Genomic DNA, 19,210 nt, shown 5'->3' on the forward strand with positions numbered 1-19,210 from the left:
AAGATGACTGAAATGAGTAGTGGCAGAACCATTACTGAAATTCAGACAATATTTTTGAAGATGAAGCCCATGTCATATTGCATTTGCTACAGTAGGTCAGAAACCCACACCTGAATCAGTGTTTATGTAACTACTTTCTATTGCTGTTTGTTTGCATAGACCCAATATGCAAACAGATTTTCATGAAACAAAATGATTAGGCAAAATATTCTATCAAACAATGAAATTGATTGATTGATTGATTTGTGTGTGTGTGTGTGTGTGTGTATGTGTATGTGTGTGTGTGTGTGTGTGTGTGTGTGTGTGTGTGTGTGTGTGTGAGAAAGAGAGAGAGAGAGAGAGAGAGAGAGAGAGAGAGAGAGAGAGAGAGAGAGAGAGAGAGAGAGACGGGAGAGAGATGCCTGCCAACCACAATGTTGTACTTTTTTTTTAAATGTGATTTCAGGAGATTGAATTCAGGTTGCCTGTCTGGTTAAACTACTACTTGGAGTGTACCCTAAGGTCTCCATATCTTACTACAGAGATACTTGTTCAGCAATGTGTGTTGTTGATCGATTTATAATAGGCAAGAAACTGAAATGACAAAGAAGTCTTTAAGCTAACGAATGGATGATGAAAACAAGGTACATATACACGACGACAGAATTCTATTCAGCAATGAAGAAAAATGAAACCATTACATGAGCAAGTAAATTGGTGGATTGTAAAGTACTATACTTAAAGAAGTAACCTAGACCCCCCCCATCAAATGCTGCTTGTTCTCCTTCATTTGTAGATCTTGGTACCAAATGTTTCAAGTATATAGCCTAAGGGAAGGAGAAAAATAAAGTAAATAGAAAAGGACCATGGGGAGTGGGTAGAACAAGCATGGGAGAGAGTGATGAGTGGACCCAGGTGCTATAAAGGCGTGTGAGAAAATTGGAGGGTGATCTTAGCTGGGTGATAATAAAATACAGAGAAAGGAAGGAGCTATAAATAATATGGATGCTTAATGAGTCCAGGTATGCTCAGGGTGGCATGGCCATAGATACTAATGATGTTTGAAAAGCTATCGATTAATACATTCTTTTATAAGCTTTTAAAAATGCACATGTATAATGGGGTTGTGTCACACAGCATAATAACTTTCCTTCAAAAACTCTAGAGTACTCAACGAATTCCCTTGTTCCAGACATGGGACACATCGCTTTGAATTGTTGGCCAGGAAACCAAAAACACTCCCGAAACAAACAATATAGACAATTAGTATTGATATTATCTGGTTCTTGCAACTTGAAGGTAAGATCCTGTTGCTGAAGACACCACATAATTGGGACACAAATCTTGGAGGAATAAATAGTAATTCTTAGTATCAGAAGGTTCTATAGAAGCTGCCAAGAGAGAAGAGCAATCAATAGTCCTACCTAGCCATGCAACCTACAAATCACAATGACCAGCATGACAAGACAATCCTGATGCTGCAATAATGGCATGTATATATTGGGAATAACCAAAAGATGTACCGTCTAATAAATAACTAGACGTGTAAATCCCACATAATGGGAGAGAACTCATAACTGCCTGTTGCAGGATATTTGATCCCGAGTCTTTATTGGTAAAACTGAACATTTGGGATTTAGTAAACAAACAAACAAAACAAACAACAACAAGAAAAATAGCACCTGACACTTTAAACAAAGACAATACCCCATGGCTAGAGAAGTCAGAAACTCTAGAAGAAGAGAACCTCCTATTGCTAGTTTCCTATACCAAAACAGTTTCTAAATGCGTTTTAAATACTTATCCTTATAGCCCACAGATAAGTGTAGCTTTAACTCCGAGCAAATAAGCTTCTCTTGACATCAGACAAAGGCTACAACAGAGATTTACAACTGGTCAAAAAACAGTGGATAAGCAACTGTGGGATGCCTCACCCTAACTGACATATTTGCAATGTAACTCCATTACCCAGCGCTAAGGGGATATCATGGAAGAGGACTTGGAAAAGCTGCAAGAGCCAGAGGACTAGGTAACCGTTGCTCATTATTTCTATATACAAGGAGGGAGCTCATGTAAACTCAACATTATGGCCAACCAAGCAAGACCTACATAATGATAATAGTAGTTAACATGTCAAAATGGGAGAAAATTCACAAGGACCCTAGATGAAGAGTTATGGACTGCAGAAGAAGAAAAGGGAATCAATTTTTCCATGATGGCTTATCCAATGCCATTTGATCAGCACTAAACACATGTGCATGAGCAACTGGACTCAGGAGGATATACACGCAATAATAAAAATAATAAGAGTTCATGAACGTGAGATGGCATTGGGTGACTTGGAGGAACATGTCAAGGGATGGGAATTAGGTACAAATGATGAAAATATAGTATTTGTGACTGAGATTCTCGAAAAAGAGAAAAGAACAAATTAAAAATTAATAAATTCAGGAGAACAAGAACACAACCTTTATTTTGCTATGTATTGTTAAAATTCACACGTCTTTTATACTCTAAAATAAAATTTGCTGAACTGAAAGGAGAAAACAACCTACAGCATTGATGCAATCAACTATTTTGTAGTAGGTACCTATTAATATCCTGTATCTATACCAGATATAGAGTGATGTTACTCAAAGATATTTATGCTTTACTGCCTAACACTTAACATACTATAATATGTCAGTAGTAATGTATATGAAGGAACAGACTGTCCTTTTAGCTATGAAGATGTAGGGAGGGAGACTGTAAACCAACAAAAGCAGGCAACCTCTGGAAGATGAAGATATTGAAAATACTTTCTAAGCTTGTGTGAAAGAGGACACCTTTTCGATGTATCACAGTGGTGACTTAGTTCCGGCTTCATGAGATCTCTTTAAAATTTCTGATCTTCAACACTGCAATAAATTAATATTGCTCAGCCGCCTTGGAGAGTATTTCAAAATAGTATGGTGAGACTGAGACAAATGGCCTTGTGGTTAATTTGGTCTTATCTGATGGCTGTTTTTCCTTTTCTTTGGTTTGTGTTGCAGCTTTTCCTCCTGGCCCCAAGCTCCTAGAATAATGACTCATGAGACTCAAAATATAATTACAAATAGCTAGGCCATATAGCTGGGCTCTTCTCTGACTAGCTCATTACTTAAATTAACTCATTATACTAATCTACATTTTTTCACCTTCTGTCTCCTGCCTCAGCCTCTGGTCATTAGCTTTTTACTGACAGGTGATGCTTTCATACAGACACAAGAGATTCCTTCTACACGTTTGCTTACAAGTCCTAGGAGGGTATTGATGCTATTATTAACTCCTTTTCATTGAGGAAATTATTCTGTGAATGAAAGGGGTTTTATTACTTATTTTGATATTTTTTTCTAATGGAATCCTAAAAATAAGTTTCGCGACAGAGAGATTTTAGAGCACTGGGTCTCAATTTTCCCAATACCGCGGCGACTCTTTAATATAGTTCCTAACATTGTCGTGACCCCCCCCAACCACAAAATTATTCTCGTTGCTACCTTATAAGTGTAATTTTGCTACTGTTATTATGAATTGTAATGTGATATCTGGTAGGCCACAGGCAGTCCGGTTGAGAACCGCTGATTTAGATGTTAAGTGCAGGGGCTGCTCTTGCACAGGACCAGAATTTGATTCCCAACAACCATGGCTGGTAGCTCAGAAGCAACGATAACTCAAGCTTCAGAAGATCCAACACCCCCTCGCTTCCATGGACACCTTAACTGAGATGCACATATCCAAACCCAGACACAGAAACACTCGTAAATTTAAACAGACAAATTTATCGCATTGTTACACATTCAGCGGTAAAAAAAAATGTCTTTCTTTTGGAAAAAGAAGTATAAAACCATTAAAAACATTGCAAAATATCTGCCATGCAAAAGTGAGAAAATGACTTATTTTGTACAATGAATAATAGGAGGTGAATAATAAAATAACATATTCATGTGGGAGCTAAAATTTAAGGAAATATTCTGATCATATTCTTTTCCCTCCTCACAACTTCTCCCAGATTCTGCTCACTGCCCTACTCACCCAACTATTTCATGCTCTTTTTCTTTAAAAAAAAAAAAACCCAATGAAAATAATAAGAACAAACAGAGAAAATGAATAAGATAAAAATGAAAAAAACAAAAAAAAAAACAAAAAAGGATACACACACAAAGACCATGGAGTCCTTTTCGTCTTGAGCAACTATTCCTGAGCACAGGGCCTTACTTGGATTGTAGTTGTTGTATTAAGTGACACTTCATTAGAGAATATGACCAAAGTATCATAACAAATAGTTGAAAAATATGTAGAAAATACAAATGACAAAAGCTGAAAAATATTTAGAGCAGTGGATACTAAGGAGGAAGTAAGGACAGTGTGTTGGAGTAGATACAAGATTGATTTTTTGTGCTTGAAGTAGTACATGCAATGTGTATATAGTTTCTTTCCCTAAAATCGTGACATTTTGTGTGTATTTCATTGCTTTGTGGTTTTCAACTGGATTAATAAATAATTTATGCACTCAAAAATGTAAGCAGATAAAATGTCAAATCTGAGGCTTTTGAAGACTTTATCTAACTATTTAACCTTATGTATCTATAGAATCCTATCTGTCTATTAAACCTAGGGTGTATAATCTTGTGATTAAAAATAGACTAGTAATTGACATGAACATGATTTAATCAACTAACAATTAGCTTGTGTTACTTAATTATCCTAAACCGAGTAGAAATATATATAAAATACATATAAACAATAATCTTAAATTTGAATTCTATACCAATATATCAAATTAAAGCTATTTTTAAACTTAAAATTAAACATAAGTTAAATTTCTATACCAATGAATTAAAAATAACCTTATCTCACATTTGCATGTAATACTTTAAAATTGATGTAACGGAGTATGTGCCAACAGGAGATCACCTGAAATACAGTCTCCCATGACTCCTCATCAGTCTTCTTTAGGACCACCCAGTATGGATTTGCATGTAATTTTCAAAAGTTCTTTTTACCTAAATAAGTAGGATGAGGATTAGAAAATGAACTGTCTCTAACTTTCATTTACCATATGAATGAATGAAATGATTACCTAAGCAAAGAGGGTGCCACTGTATGATTATCTAACGTATACTACTAAAAAATATTTCTTTCCTTCTTCATTAAATGAAGGCTTGTTTAAGAAAAAGAATATGAAGGGAAATCTCTAATCATTTCTTGTTTACCATGACAATGACTGTTATTCATAACAGAGAATCAGGCAGCCTGTCTCTTTCTTCAGGGAACTCCATTTCGGATGTTAAAAACAAACAAACAAAAAACTCAAACAAAAAATAAAAACAAATAGCAAACAAAAAAACCAAAAACCATTCCCATGACACCAGGAGTTAATAGTTGCCATCTCATTTGAAATATTTTTTTGATTTATAAAAAAAAATCAAAACATATATTGCCATATATTTTAAACTGTACAATAATTAGAAACAGCCATGAAGAACTTTAAATGTTTAAAGAGCATCAGTCTGAAGGATTCAACACATTGATAACCAGTTGTTCTACAGAGCGGTCCTATTAGCAGCCAATTTAGACTTTAGTGAGGCCAGTGCACACACAGTTGTTTGATGATGGCATTTTGAAAACCAGAATAATTAGCTAATCCTGTGACTACAGGTGGAGCCTGCACTGAAATAATTGGAAGGGGATGAGAGTCTTCTGCTTGACCTAATGTACTATTTTCTATCTCACAGTTTGACGTGAAACTATGGAAAATATACTAGTCTAAGTTCAATTTTGCATAAAATTCCTGTTGCTTTGTTTTTACCATTTTCAAACTAAACTGGAGGACTTGGGTCAGACTGTGTGGGTAGCACTTTTCTCCTGGAGGTGGGAATGCACTGCGGGTTTTAAAAAGAAGTAGCAAAAGGCCCCAAGATCTCCGAGATATCTCTTTCACCCTTTCCTTCCTATCTTCACCCCTCTCCCCCTCTTCCTCCTTCTCTCCTGTCTTTTTTTCCCATTGATTTTATTTTTTTGGTAATTTGTAATATTGGAGCTTAAATAACCGAGGGGAACATTTAACAAGGCGGACACTCAGCATAAATGTGGCCCTTTACTTCATTACACCATAGCTACTTCTTGATGGATCCAATTCAGCTCAATAGAAAAACAGAAGGAAAATAGCATGTTTCAAGTGTTAATGGCTACATGTTTGGGGGGGCGGGGGGGGGGAGAATGTTTCTGTTACCATGTGCATCATATGAAGAGATTGGAGTTTATTCTTTAAATATTCTTTAAATCAAGACAGATTGGCAAAATAAAGGCTCAAGGAATGGCTGCATTAGATTAGCTTTGAATAGAATCCCGTGTTTATAGTGAAATGATGAACAGAGTTCAGAAGGCTGCAGTGACTGCTATCATCACCCGAGCTTCTGGTGGATAGGTTATAGAGTCACAGATGGTTCATTTTGTAATCTAGCTTTTGAAAGTGCCTCCAATTAACTCACTGTCCAGGGTGAAAAATAATTTACATTGTGCCCACATTGCAAAAAATACAAGTTATATACCCATTTTAAAACCTTGGAAGTTTTCTTTTTCCTTTGAAAGAATAACAGAGTTTCATATTTTACAGATCAAACTGCTTTTATGAATTCTATTCAAAGTTTTAATTGAGGTCACAGGGAAATGGAAACAGTAGAGTTTAAAGATTTTTCTATTGCAAAACAGCTTCACAGCACTAACCAAATGTGGTGCTCAGGCAGTAAATGATGCACTTACATTAAAAAGGAGGCAAATTCACCAAGAAAGTGTGCATATGTTTTGAGGCTCTGCAGGAGCCTGACATCAAAGTGACATTAAGCGCTGGGCAATGAAAGGAGAGTCAATTTTTTCAGGTTTAGAATGGACAAGACATTTTCAGATCATAAATTCATGTCTAGGAACCCCCTATTTTTGTGAATATTAAAACCTTCTGAATGATATATTTCAAACATATGCATAGTGGCCATCTGGGAGCAACTATGTATCATTTCCTCTTGCCAAGTGAAAATATAATAATGACCACACCTGACAATATTTATGCTACGTACATATTTAATCTCTTGCAAATATAACGAAATAATGTCACAGGTAAGATGACATTATTACCTGTGACATTACTACCATTCTTATTACTTGTCTATTTTCAAGAAAGTGGAAACTCAGCAGGAACTGTCTAATGGCCACATAGTAAGTGATGTGTAGATCTTAAATGTTCCTGGCTCTAAGCGTTTTTCTTTTAATCTCACTAAATGACATCTCATAAAATACTTAGAAAGATGTACTTTTTGTTTGTTTATATAATGGACTATTTTAAGCAGAGAAAGTTTCAAAAGTCTTTCAAGTAGGGGTTGTGGCATAGTGAAAAGACACTGAGTTGGGCACTGAATTTGAGTCCAAGTTCTGAAAACACCAAGAGAAAATGTGATTGACACTGGTGTGCCTTCCATAGATCATGGCTTGATCATATACATAACGTTGTGATAAACATGTCTACCAGTTATATTTCAGGAATATTTGGAGAACCAAGAATACGATGCATATTCTTAGAGATGTAGAGACCTGAAAAACCACCCTCCATTTGAGATAAAACTATAGATTGTATGCCGTTTCCTCACTTACTAAAAGACCAACAGAAGTTGCTAAGTTAGATTTGTGAGAAATAAGATTTGAAAAAAACAAAAGCAAAATACTTATATTATGATATATTTGATTTGAAAATACCTCCTGAATAATAAAAGGATTTCTAAAAAAAAAAAAAAAACTTGGGGACACATAGATTGAATCCACAAAAGGGAGACATTTTATGCCTTCCTCGTTTCTAACCCATCCCAAATGTTTTCACTTTAATATTCAGTGAAAGAATTCTGGATGACAGAGGTCTGTAAGTGACAACAGTTGGTGTCTTACCCAGACTTGTGATGATCCCTTGGAAATGATTCCTCCAATGCTTCAGTTTACTTAACCTTTTCCATAAGAACTATCTTGGGCTCCTGGAACTGCCTCACCACCCACCAGGCGGAGGACCAACATTACTGAGAGACAGACTGTTAAACACTTGAGTTCAAGCGTGTGTTGTGGGGTCGTGATGAGTCTAGGCCTCATTACAAACCGTCTTTGCTCTGCTAACCTTCCCAGTGCTTCTCTTCACTCCCTTAGAAGGTTCTTGCTGAGGAGATGCTATGAATAACAGGATAACTGTTCCCTCCAAGGTCTTAAGAGGGAACTTTACCTAAGATAAACTGGGATACTTACTATGTGATTCAAAACTTCTTAAAGGAATGATGTTTAGAGTGGTTTTTAGTAGTGGATGTACTGATTGTGAGTTAAAAAGTGCAAGAAATTATACACACACATACACACACACAGACACACACACACACACACACACACACACACACACACACACACACATATATATATGTAGGCTCTGTTTCTTAACAATTAAACTTTATTATACAACCCAACTAGCTTACACAAGAGGGAAAAAAGGTTAAAGGGAAAAAAGAATGAACCTTCTGGTGTCCGTTCCATGGGACGGGTCCCTACGTGTCTCTGGCGTGCATGCTGGTCCAGCCTGTTCGCTGATCCACATGCACTCAAGCCAGGTCTGCACCTGCTGCTGCTCTCTCCTCTCTGCCTGCCTGTGTCACGTGCTCTCTCTCCCATTGAGGGTCAATTAGAAAACCAATAGTCCAGGTGGGGTTCCCAGGTCTGCTTCCTGAATTCCAGGCCCAAGATGGCTCCACTCAGTCTATCACAAGTAATCCATGGGGTGTCCAAGGGTAAAGCCCGGCAAGACTGCTTTTACCTGTGACAAAGCTTACAGTCTTTCCCACTTGATTTAGGCTAAAAGTAAAATCTAGGGGTACTTATGAGTCTACTTTATAACTGTGTACAATATAGTGAAGATAGATCTTCAGTAATATTTCTCTAAGAACATTATTCAATGTATTTATTTGCTGTTGTATATGTCAATATTTTGCTTGCGTGTGTATGTGTGTGGACCATTTACATCCTTGATACCTGAGGCATCCTGAAGAGGCTTTGTAGTACCTGGAACTGGAGTTAGATCTTGTCATATACTAAGGGAGTTGCCAGAAATTCAAAGTTGGCCTCTGGAAGATAAGTGTACTTAACCACTGAGCAACCTTTCCAATACCATAAGTTTATTTTTGACAAGAAATAAGATTGATTTATGCTTTACAGTTATGATTATAGAAATAAAGAATTGCTAATTCTTACAAGCAATCACTACATGCATTCTTTATACATGATCATATAAGCTCAGCCTCCTTTAGTTTACGTGCCATTTCAGCTTCTTTTGCAATTGAATACTCCAGTCCCTGGTAACTTTCTACCCGTGCTCCTGTCTCCAATATCAATAGCTTATTAGTATACAGAGCTCACTCATTCCTTAGTCTGGTTCAGTGATTATGCTCTCTCAACATCATACTGTATCTTAATAAATGCCCTTAGCAAATAGTATTTATATTTTGAAAATAATAATGCTATATAAAACCTCATAACTGTAATTCTCCCACAACATTTAACAATAAAATGGTAAATTTTGTAGCCATTCCCTTTGAATGCCCATAAGAAAGCATCTGTAATGTAAAGGAAATAAGAGTTGTGGAAATGTAGATGGAAAACATGTAAAAGAAAATGTTTGCAGGAGTTATAACACCTTGTGGTGGTTTGAGAATGACCTCCATATGCCCATACATTTGAATGTTTGGTTATCAGGGAGTGGCACGATTTGAGAAGGAACAGTGTTCAAATAGGCAGATGAATGATGTAGGGGAAATCAGTTCAGTAGTGGGACAAGGAAGTTATCAACATGGAGAAAATTATCAGTAACTTAGAGGAGAAACTCAGCGTGGAGCAAGAAAACTTAGAAAATAATAAACAACACACAATAAATGTGAAAATCATGAGACTCAATGAACCAAATGAAACATGTAGTGAAAAGCATTATCAACAGGCAAGACCAAATAGAATGGTGAACTATAAAAGACAAGGCTGCAACAAGACATTCATAAACATATAATGAAACAAGTTTTTTTTAATCACCATCATCATCAACAACAGCAACAACAAACAACAACAACAACAACAACAACACACATAAAATAAAATGGACAAACAAACAAACAATCAAACAAAAAAAAACCCTGCCAAAACTTGAGGTCAAAGGAAGTGAGTGAATGACGCTTGGCAGGGGCTGCCAGAACTTCCAAGGAATACTCTGAAGATACATAAATGCTTTAGAAGAGATGAGTGGCATTGGAATATCTCTTGATTTAATTGCAGCATGAAAGGATCCCAGAGAGGTCAGCTTGGCTTTGTGAAAAAGGTGTGGACCCCAAATTCGAGGACAGAGTCTGGCTCAGAGAGTCTGCATGGGACTTGGAGTAAGGCACATTCTGTGCCGAGGGTTGTTTCTAAAAGTTCGCCAGCAGCAAGCACAGCTTTGCCTTCTTGTTCATGAGACAAAGCCCAGTCTACACTATATTGGTCTTCCTATTTTTGTACTTGGACATAAATGGGAGTAAAACTGAATAAACTCTAAATTTTGTGGTCATTAGACAGAGGAGAAACTCAATCCATTGTTCAGAGAGGCAAAGTTCTGTGGCTGCCAAGTAAATTATTAAAAGAAGTTTGTGCATAGCCCAACACAAGGAGAGTCCCAGGGGACTAAACTATTATTTATTCTAGCTCACATTGACTTCCCCTGAGAGCCCTTTCTCCCTGTTAGGGGAGTTGAAGGCAGAAGGCTGGTCTCCCAGGAATTGTTTCCTGTTGAGTAGGGACATAGAGCTGAATAGGAAAGATTTTAGTCTGTCCTTAAGCTGTCCTGGAGCCTCATTGAAGAGCATCAATGGAACTACATAGTATTCTGTTCTAGGATTTAGTAGACATTGTCACATGAATGTCCTTCTGTATTGTTTCCGGTGGAAGATGTTAGTTACTCATAAGTGAATATGTTGGATAAACTATAGAAGTCTATTGAGAAGATGGAGACCAAAAGTAATCAAAAGAAGGGCGTACGGGAACTCCCTAGGGGAGCAGTACTAATAGTATACAGGTCTTTGATTCTATAGTGTTAAGATGTCAATTGAATCTGATACCCTGTAGGAGATTTTTTAGAATGTGATGGGCATTTTAAAAAATTTGTCTGCATAAAATGACTTCCCTAATGATCATAGAGTGTTAGGTCACAAACAGAGGTACGAAGTAATGGCTATTTTAGAGGTCCCAAATTATCTCAGAATAAATATTGGCTCCATGCCTATAGCATTTTAGCTCTCTATAATTACAGACATTCTTAACAGCCCACCAGCCTTGTAGAGACTTTAACAAAAGTCATGCTAGCACTTTGAAACTTCACAGTCCATCAAGGTAGCCAGGGATGGCACTGCGTTTGGAGGCTAAAAGCTGTCTGATGTTTCAAAATCTAAGAAGGCTTACCCATAAAATCGGGCACAGATGAGGCTGGGGGGAGTAGTTGGAACAGTTCTTAAGAAGGAAATCTTTGAATGCTTGTACATCTTTTGACAGCGTAGTCGGACTTTACCCTGTTGTTGGCTCAGAGGAACATCCCTGACTCCCTCATTCGTTGCCATGGTTGCCATCTCAGTACTGGATTTAGCAACTGCTCAACCACTGTGGCTACAGTCAAAGTGAGGATGCAGTGTGGTCACTCTTTTGCTTTCTTGATTATTTTGTTTAGGTCCCAAATCCAAGTTCCCCACTGTTGTGGGGAAGTGAAGGCAGACATTTTCAAGGGCTAGTAACATTGTATCATCATTAGTCCTGTCAGCCATCACAGACACATCCAGCATGAAAAGAAGACTCAATAATCGAGACATTTTCAGAAGTGAGAAAGGATACAATTTATCATCTCCCTCTGGCAGGCCCTAAGAATATGTTATTCATGGTGAAGGTATGGGCCTAATAATTTCAGCTACTTTGCATCTTATTGAAGAATGAAATAACAGCACACACACAGATTAGAAAAGAGGGAGAACATTTTCTACAAAAAAAAAAAAAAAAAAAAAGCAGACCAGAAAATGTCCCAAATGGGATGTCAATACAGGTAAAGTATATGTTCAGACTTCTCTCAAAGAAGAATGTACTTCGGTCATATTATAATTAAACTACTAAATGTACAGGATAAAGAAAATATAATGAGAATAACAAGATAGAAACATCAACCCAAGTATAAAAACAAGACCAGTTGAAAGACAGATTTCTCAGCAGAAACTTTAAAAGCTGGGGGAGCTGAGAGGGAGAACCGGCCCAGTGCAGAAGGGTTTGAGAGCACTGACTGCTCTTACAGAGGACCTGGTTCTGTTTCCCAGCACAACAGCTAACAACTATTTGTAGCTCAAGTTGCAGGGATTCTGATGCCCTCTTCTGGCTTCCAAAGGAACGGAAAGCACAGGATGGATAGACAAACCTTCAGGAAACCCACACGTACACATAAAAGAGAAATAAATAAATCTTTTTTAGAAAATCAATTCTTAACAAAAATAATAACACTAGAGATATCACATTTACCTTATTTCATCTGCTCTCTATTATACTGTTGTTCTTCAAATTTTAATATCATTTCCCTCAACTTCCCAATCTTCTCTTTCAAGATATTGAAACCTACCTTGTCCTCTGTATTGTTGTATATTCATCCATGTTAGTGGTTTCTGTGCATTTCTAATGTTTAAAACTGTCTCAAGCTGGGCTGGAGGGATGGCTCAGCCATTAGAAAAGGCGAGGCTCACAATCGAAAACGGCTGAAATCTACTTGGCTCCACTCTTTTATCCCTTCTCCCCATTACTATACAGCACCCTAATATTCTCTATTGCTAACCATTGTTAGTGATGGCCCATGAAGTTGTCAGGGCAGACCTAAATTAGTAATAATTTATGATCTGAATGAGAAAATTTTATCACATTAAAAATTACGGACAGAATTGTAAGATAGTACAGTCAAGTGTCTCTTGGTTCTGTGCTATCATTTCCTAAGCATTTAGTCTACAACATCATTACAAAGTAGACGTCATTTAAATTTTAACATAAGAAATTTAGATTAAAAAGAATTAAAGAAATGCAATATATAGTTCTCTGTTAAAAACACACTTTTCAACTATTATACATAGTAAATATCCCTTATTATAGGGTAGCTGACTCTCAACATGTTTCTCACCCAAATTTTCAATTGTTTAATCTCCTGAGGGTTATGTAATTAACAGTAAATATAAACTGTGTACAAAGGTTGCTCAAACAACCTGACAAGTTTCCATGACTTCTTCCTATTTTTGAGGAATTCTGATAATGAAACACCATGTATGCTTCTCCTAATAATTTATGCACTTCTGAAGTCCTAAATATTTTTTCTTTCACTCATTATCTGATCATATTCTTCATTGTTTCCCACCAGCGGCAGCAACTTTAAATGTATTCTTTCTCTTACACTAAAATACTTCATCATTGAGGTACTTTTTTCCCCGGTGATCTTGTAAAAGTCACTTGTTCTAGCTATTGAATGCGATAGCAATTTTTAATTCTATGAAGTTTTTTTTAAATGAAATATCAGAATGACATTGGAAAGTTCCTTTGTGTCCTGTAATCTCTTTTTGAAATTTTTTAAACATTTCAGGATCCTTAAATATAGAATTTGTTCTTTGCTATTCTGTGGTCATTAAATGCACATGTGTCCCTTTCATTTACCTTGTGAGCTAGTAGAATTATATTTGGATCACAGCTATTATACCTCCCTATGTAGTCTTTTAAAAAGGGAGGACATTCTATTGGGACTCTAGATGAGAGAAGCATGGGAGAATGGCAAAGTATAAGGATCCAGAGGGTCCTAGAAACCTACAAGTAGAACATTATGATAGGCAGATTTGGGCCCAGGGGTCCCACTCAAACTAAGGCACCAGCCAAGGACAATACAGGCGGTAAACCTTAAACCCCTACCCAGATCTAGCCAATGGACAGAACATTCTCCACAGTAGAGTGGAGAGTGGGATATTACTTTCTCACATACTCTGGTGCCTCACCTTTGACCATGTTCCCTGGAGGGGGAGACCTGGTGGCACTCAGAGGAAGGACAGCAGGTTACCAAGAAGAGACTTGATACCCTATGAGCATATACAGGGGGAGGAAATCCCCCTCAGGAACAGTCATAGGGGAGGGGAATAAGGGGAAAATGGGAGGGAGGGAAGAATGGGAGGATACAAGGGATGGGATAACCATTGAGATGTAACAAGAATAAATTAATAAAGGAGAAAAAAAAGAACCATGAAAAAAAATAATTAAAACCAAAACATTAATATTTGAGACAAAGAAGAAATGTGGCAGTGGGTGGAGACCAAGTCATTAGATTGTAATTGCTAAGCCAAGGAAGTTAAAAGAAAAATCCCCATTTTTCCTTGGAAATATAGGAGACAAGAATTGTGGTATTTGCCTTACATGTCCTTGCCTATTACAGCTCACAAAAGAAGTTACCTAACTCCTCAAAACTCTTACGTTTGGTAATAAAGTAGGTAGCAATAACTGCATGAGGGTTAATTCCATGTTTCCAGTGCAACAGGAAAAAAGGTAAAAGCAACATTCTGATTTGAAGTATTGCATGACTCAGAACATAAGAGTTCACAGAGCCATAGTATATGAGTGACCTTGTAGGAGTAATGCTTATCCTTCCTGACGTCATAGCTATCTCAGGTGAAGAGGAGGTCAGGATAGCAATTGCTGACTCATTTGAAAGTGTTTAGACACACTAAGCAAATTTCATAGGATTCAGTGAATAAAATTTATTATGTTGTTTAAGAAATCATGGGTATAATAATCTGCATGATTTACCTAGAAATAAAATATTCTTTAATTCACATTTTGTTTTTGTTTGCTTTTGTTTTTGCTTTTTTGAGACGGGAATTCACTATGTAGCCTTGGCTGCCCTGGACTAACTTTGTAGTCCAGCCTGGCCTCTAACTCACAGAGATCATTTTTGAACATCTGTTATTTAGGTTTGAGCAGCTTTGAAGTCAAACTATACATTTGGATACAAAGTTAATAGTATTTTTTTTACTGTGTAATATTTCAAAATCCCTAACTTTCTTTTAAGTGCCCTTCTAAAACCTTCATTTCTTTACTTATTTTATTTGTGGCGACTGCATGCCATCATGCATGTATGGAAGCTAGGGGAGAACTTTCAGGAATCACAAGAGAGATCATTCTCCTGTGAAATCTGCTGCTTAAACTCAGGTTACCAAGCTTTGTGTCAATTGCATTTACCAACTGATTCATTTTCTTACTGTATTATAAGGAATTTGTTGTTATTTTTCCTGTTGTAAGGATTAAACTCACACATACTAGGCAAGCACTCCACCACTGGCCTGTATCTCCAGTATTTGCTTTTTTTGGGTGAAAACTACAGAACAGTCTTAAGCCTAATTCACAATAGAAAATATGTATCACTTACAACCATCAAAAGATTATAGTTAAATGTGATACTTTGTCTCAACCAGTTCTGGGGCAGACTCATACCAGTTCTTTCTAGGGTTGTAAACCTATGACCATTATTTCACTTACCAAAAGACAAAATAGGATAATGGATAAAAACTCACATGAGTTTACAGTTACTGAGTGTCAACATTTTCATGAGGAAAGATGCTGTTTAAAGATTTAGAACTTTCAAGAAGGAATATAATTGAATAACTTATGGTACTATTAAAGTCATTAGTTATAGAAAATATAAACAGTTTGAATGTGATGATGTGGTGAAAAGGTCATCTTACAAAATATTTTTTAAAATATTACAGAAAATTCAGTATACATTTAATTTTCCTGCATTAGGAATCTTATTATTCTACCACGAATTAAAATTTGATCATTTTGAAAAATTATGATCCTGTACTTTAGGCTTATAACATTTCCTATGAATTGCTTTGTTTGTCATGTTCTTTCACACAAAACTATTCAGACTGACAGATAAATTGATATCTTCCATGTTGTTATGGGAACAACTTTCAGAATAGGAACTGTGTCATCAACCTTGGTGTTTATCACTGGAATTAGCAATTGTCTCATCCACTAAGTACGTGTTTAATAAGTATCTTTTGAACTGAAAATTTGAGGCATTTTATTGACTATACTTTCACAGAACTTTAGCAGGTTTAAAACTTACAGCTAATGACTTTGTTGGAAATAGAAATATGCTTAAGTGTATACATACACACTTCTGAAATATGCACAGTATACATAGACACCTATGAGAGTACACACACACGCGTGTGCTTGATGGACACTGGAAAATGAAAAGGAGAAAGCATTCTTAAAATATCTATACCGCAGTTCAAAATTATTAGGTTTTAGTTATATCTATGAATTCAGGTAAGATTATGTGTGCATATGCATATTTGTATAAATGAGATATTCTGAAATTATGGGCACATCAATATATCATTAGGAAATATATGAAATATGTAAGAGGCTATTTTCAGGGCTATGCCTGAATACATTAAATAAAATTATGATAATGAGAAAAGTTATCCTTCTCAGACTTATACACGTACAAGAGCATCCTTAAAGAACTTCAATCAAAAGCAATATCTAATATATAGATTTGAGTTTAGGAACACTTTCTATTTTCTTTTTGAAAATGATTTGAAATGGAAGATTTAGGGGGTAGGGGATGAGAATGGTTTACGGACTGAAATGGGACAGCAGTTAAGCACATGAGACCAATGTTAATTTAACTTGGGACTACTGAAAAACATTACTACCTATTTCTTTTTTCCTTTGAAAACCATGGAAACAAAGACATTTGACTCACTTTTAAATTACGTTTGAATTCTGGTTGTTGCTAACTTAATGCAGTTACTATCCTGACATGTTATTTCCTTCCTCCTCTATTTGAGAAGACCGTGGACACTAAACAAGCCACCAACATCCCCCCACCCCCCCTTAAAGCTCTTTGGAATGCAACACAAAGTACAGAAAAGATCCTGTACATTTCATTTAAACTTCACATAGTATGTATGACATGGACCACTCTTTTACTGATGACTTAACTATCTTCCATGAAATACAATGACATGACTTTTATTTTGCACCAGTCACACTATCTAAGATTGTTATCATAACCAGGAATACACAATTGCTTAAGGAAGCAGGCGATCTGCATTCTCCAGGCTTCCGTGCTGACTCAGTCATGCAGAACTAACTTCCTGGCGGTCTTTGAATACACACCAAGCTGCTCTGTAGCTGCTGCTGACAATGAACTAGTGACTGGAAAAAGGAATCTTAAACACAGTCACATCTCCAGACTCTTAAAATCCTGTTCACAAGGCACGCTGGCCTAATACGCTGCACGGCAGGAAGACCTTTAAAGAAAATGTCTGAACAGTATACAAAGTGTCTCATCTATTTTTTTTTTTTTTGGGAATTTGCTAGGCAACTAAAACATTCTCTTTACATATGTACATATATCCATTGGTGTGCTACAATTCTATTGAGCCTTTCTAATGGATAAGTAAATAATAAAAATTTACTGGTTCTATATTAAATGTTCAAGACATGCTAAATGAGGTAATTGATTTAATTTTTTGGGACCATTTTTGGAAAATCTTAAATTAAATGGAACATCTAGTTTTATAGGAAAAGTGTTAGTATTTGATACATTGGAAAGAATAGACCACTTTAACCAATTAGTACCCTAACTTCAGGGGTTGGTTTTCTAGTTCATATTTATTAATTGAAATTAATCAAATGATTGGGTTTTGTTTAAGGTGAAAATATTGGAACCAAATTTATTTTGCAGAAAGACTTCAGTAGTTGGCAGGAAACAAAGCTGAGAGCTACATCATGTAGCTCAGCACATGGTGCTGCAGGGGCTAATTGTGAGGGCAATCTCCTGGCATAGAGCAAGCCCTCTGGTAACAGGCCTTGCCACGTCCATTTGGGAAACTTAAGTGTATTTAGGAACTTCAGTGCACGCTCTAGCATGTGTGTGTGTGTGTGTGTGTGTGTGTGTGTGTGTGTGTTAGTATTGAAAAAGTAAAGATTATGAAATTTGTTAATTTTGAAGATAGCATTGGATAAAAATTTTTCCATCATCTATATTTTAATAATTAGTATTAAATCTAATTAGCATGGAGTTAAGTTGGATGCAGACTTTTAGCCAAGTGCTATTGTCTGTATCATTGGATACAGACATGGTCAATATCTTCTAATCAGAATTAAATCTTATTTAAAGGGTTATGGTGACATATTTTGTATGTTGAAGATGTGGTAAAGAATGAAACTTGAATCAGATCCTTAAAAGCACACAATTACATTGATTAAGGTAAATTTTTTTGAGTTTGGTATAATCACTGTATGACTTATTTATTGTCTTGGTCATTAATTTTAAATATAAACAATTCTTTCACTGAATCTGGAAATCACAAGTCTCGTTGAATGTCTTTCTTTCTCTAGTTCTTGCCTCAGCAAATCCTGGAAACATACTTAAAAGATGGGCAATATTTAAAATATATTCATTTTAAAGTATTTTAAAATAATTAACATAAAACTCACTGTTAATATGAGTTATTGACAGTATAATATCCATTCTGGAAATGTAAACATTTTAAAAAATCTGTATGCTCCAGTTTATGACCACTCCTGAAAATGTGCTATAAATAAATAAAAAGTAAAATTTTGCTAGGCTGTAAAGTTTATACATGTAATTTACCTTAGTATCGTGTTCATATTTTCACAGGATTTGATATAGAAAACTCTTGTTTTATTACTTCACTTAATTGTCATTTGTAACTTCTCATTTGTCCATAACAAAATTTCAATTTACATTTTAAAATGTGTTAGTTACATTATAAAGTTATGAACATGTTAAACTTTACTGGTAGGGTTTGTTTACATTTGTTAGTTTTGAAATGTTATTTTGTTTATGTTAGTTCACAAGCTGATCTGCAAGCCTGCTAGCTGACCTGATCTGCCTCTAGGTTGCTTAGCAACATCTGACATCATAATCTGCCTCCTCCCCAACCAAGTGTGTGCCAAAGACACCAGGTATACACTTCTCTCTCTCTCTCTCTCTTTCTCTCTCTCTCTCTCTTGCATTCTCTCTAAGGGGTTTCTCTCTCTCTCTCTCTTTCTCTTTCTTTCTTCCTCTCTCTCTACACTCATGGCC

The 19,210-nt window shown here is 36.2% G+C and overlaps 1 long non-coding RNA gene across 1 annotated transcript in view; it reads right to left on the reverse strand.

The window, feature by feature from the left end:
• Window positions 1-18,983, reverse strand: part of LOC311580817 — a 42,431-nt gene extending 23,448 nt beyond the window's left edge. Inside the window, exon 1 of the long non-coding RNA XR_014773588.1 lies at window positions 18,755-18,983. This is a non-coding gene — a long non-coding RNA (uncharacterized lncRNA). The remainder of the gene's footprint in view (window positions 1-18,754) is intronic.
• Window positions 18,984-19,210: the final 227 nt, after the last annotated feature.

This window comes from Acomys minous (assembly GCF_964271855.1).
Source record: "Acomys minous genome assembly, chromosome: 13".
In the NCBI taxonomy this organism is placed as follows: Eukaryota; Metazoa; Chordata; class Mammalia; order Rodentia; family Muridae; genus Acomys; species Acomys minous.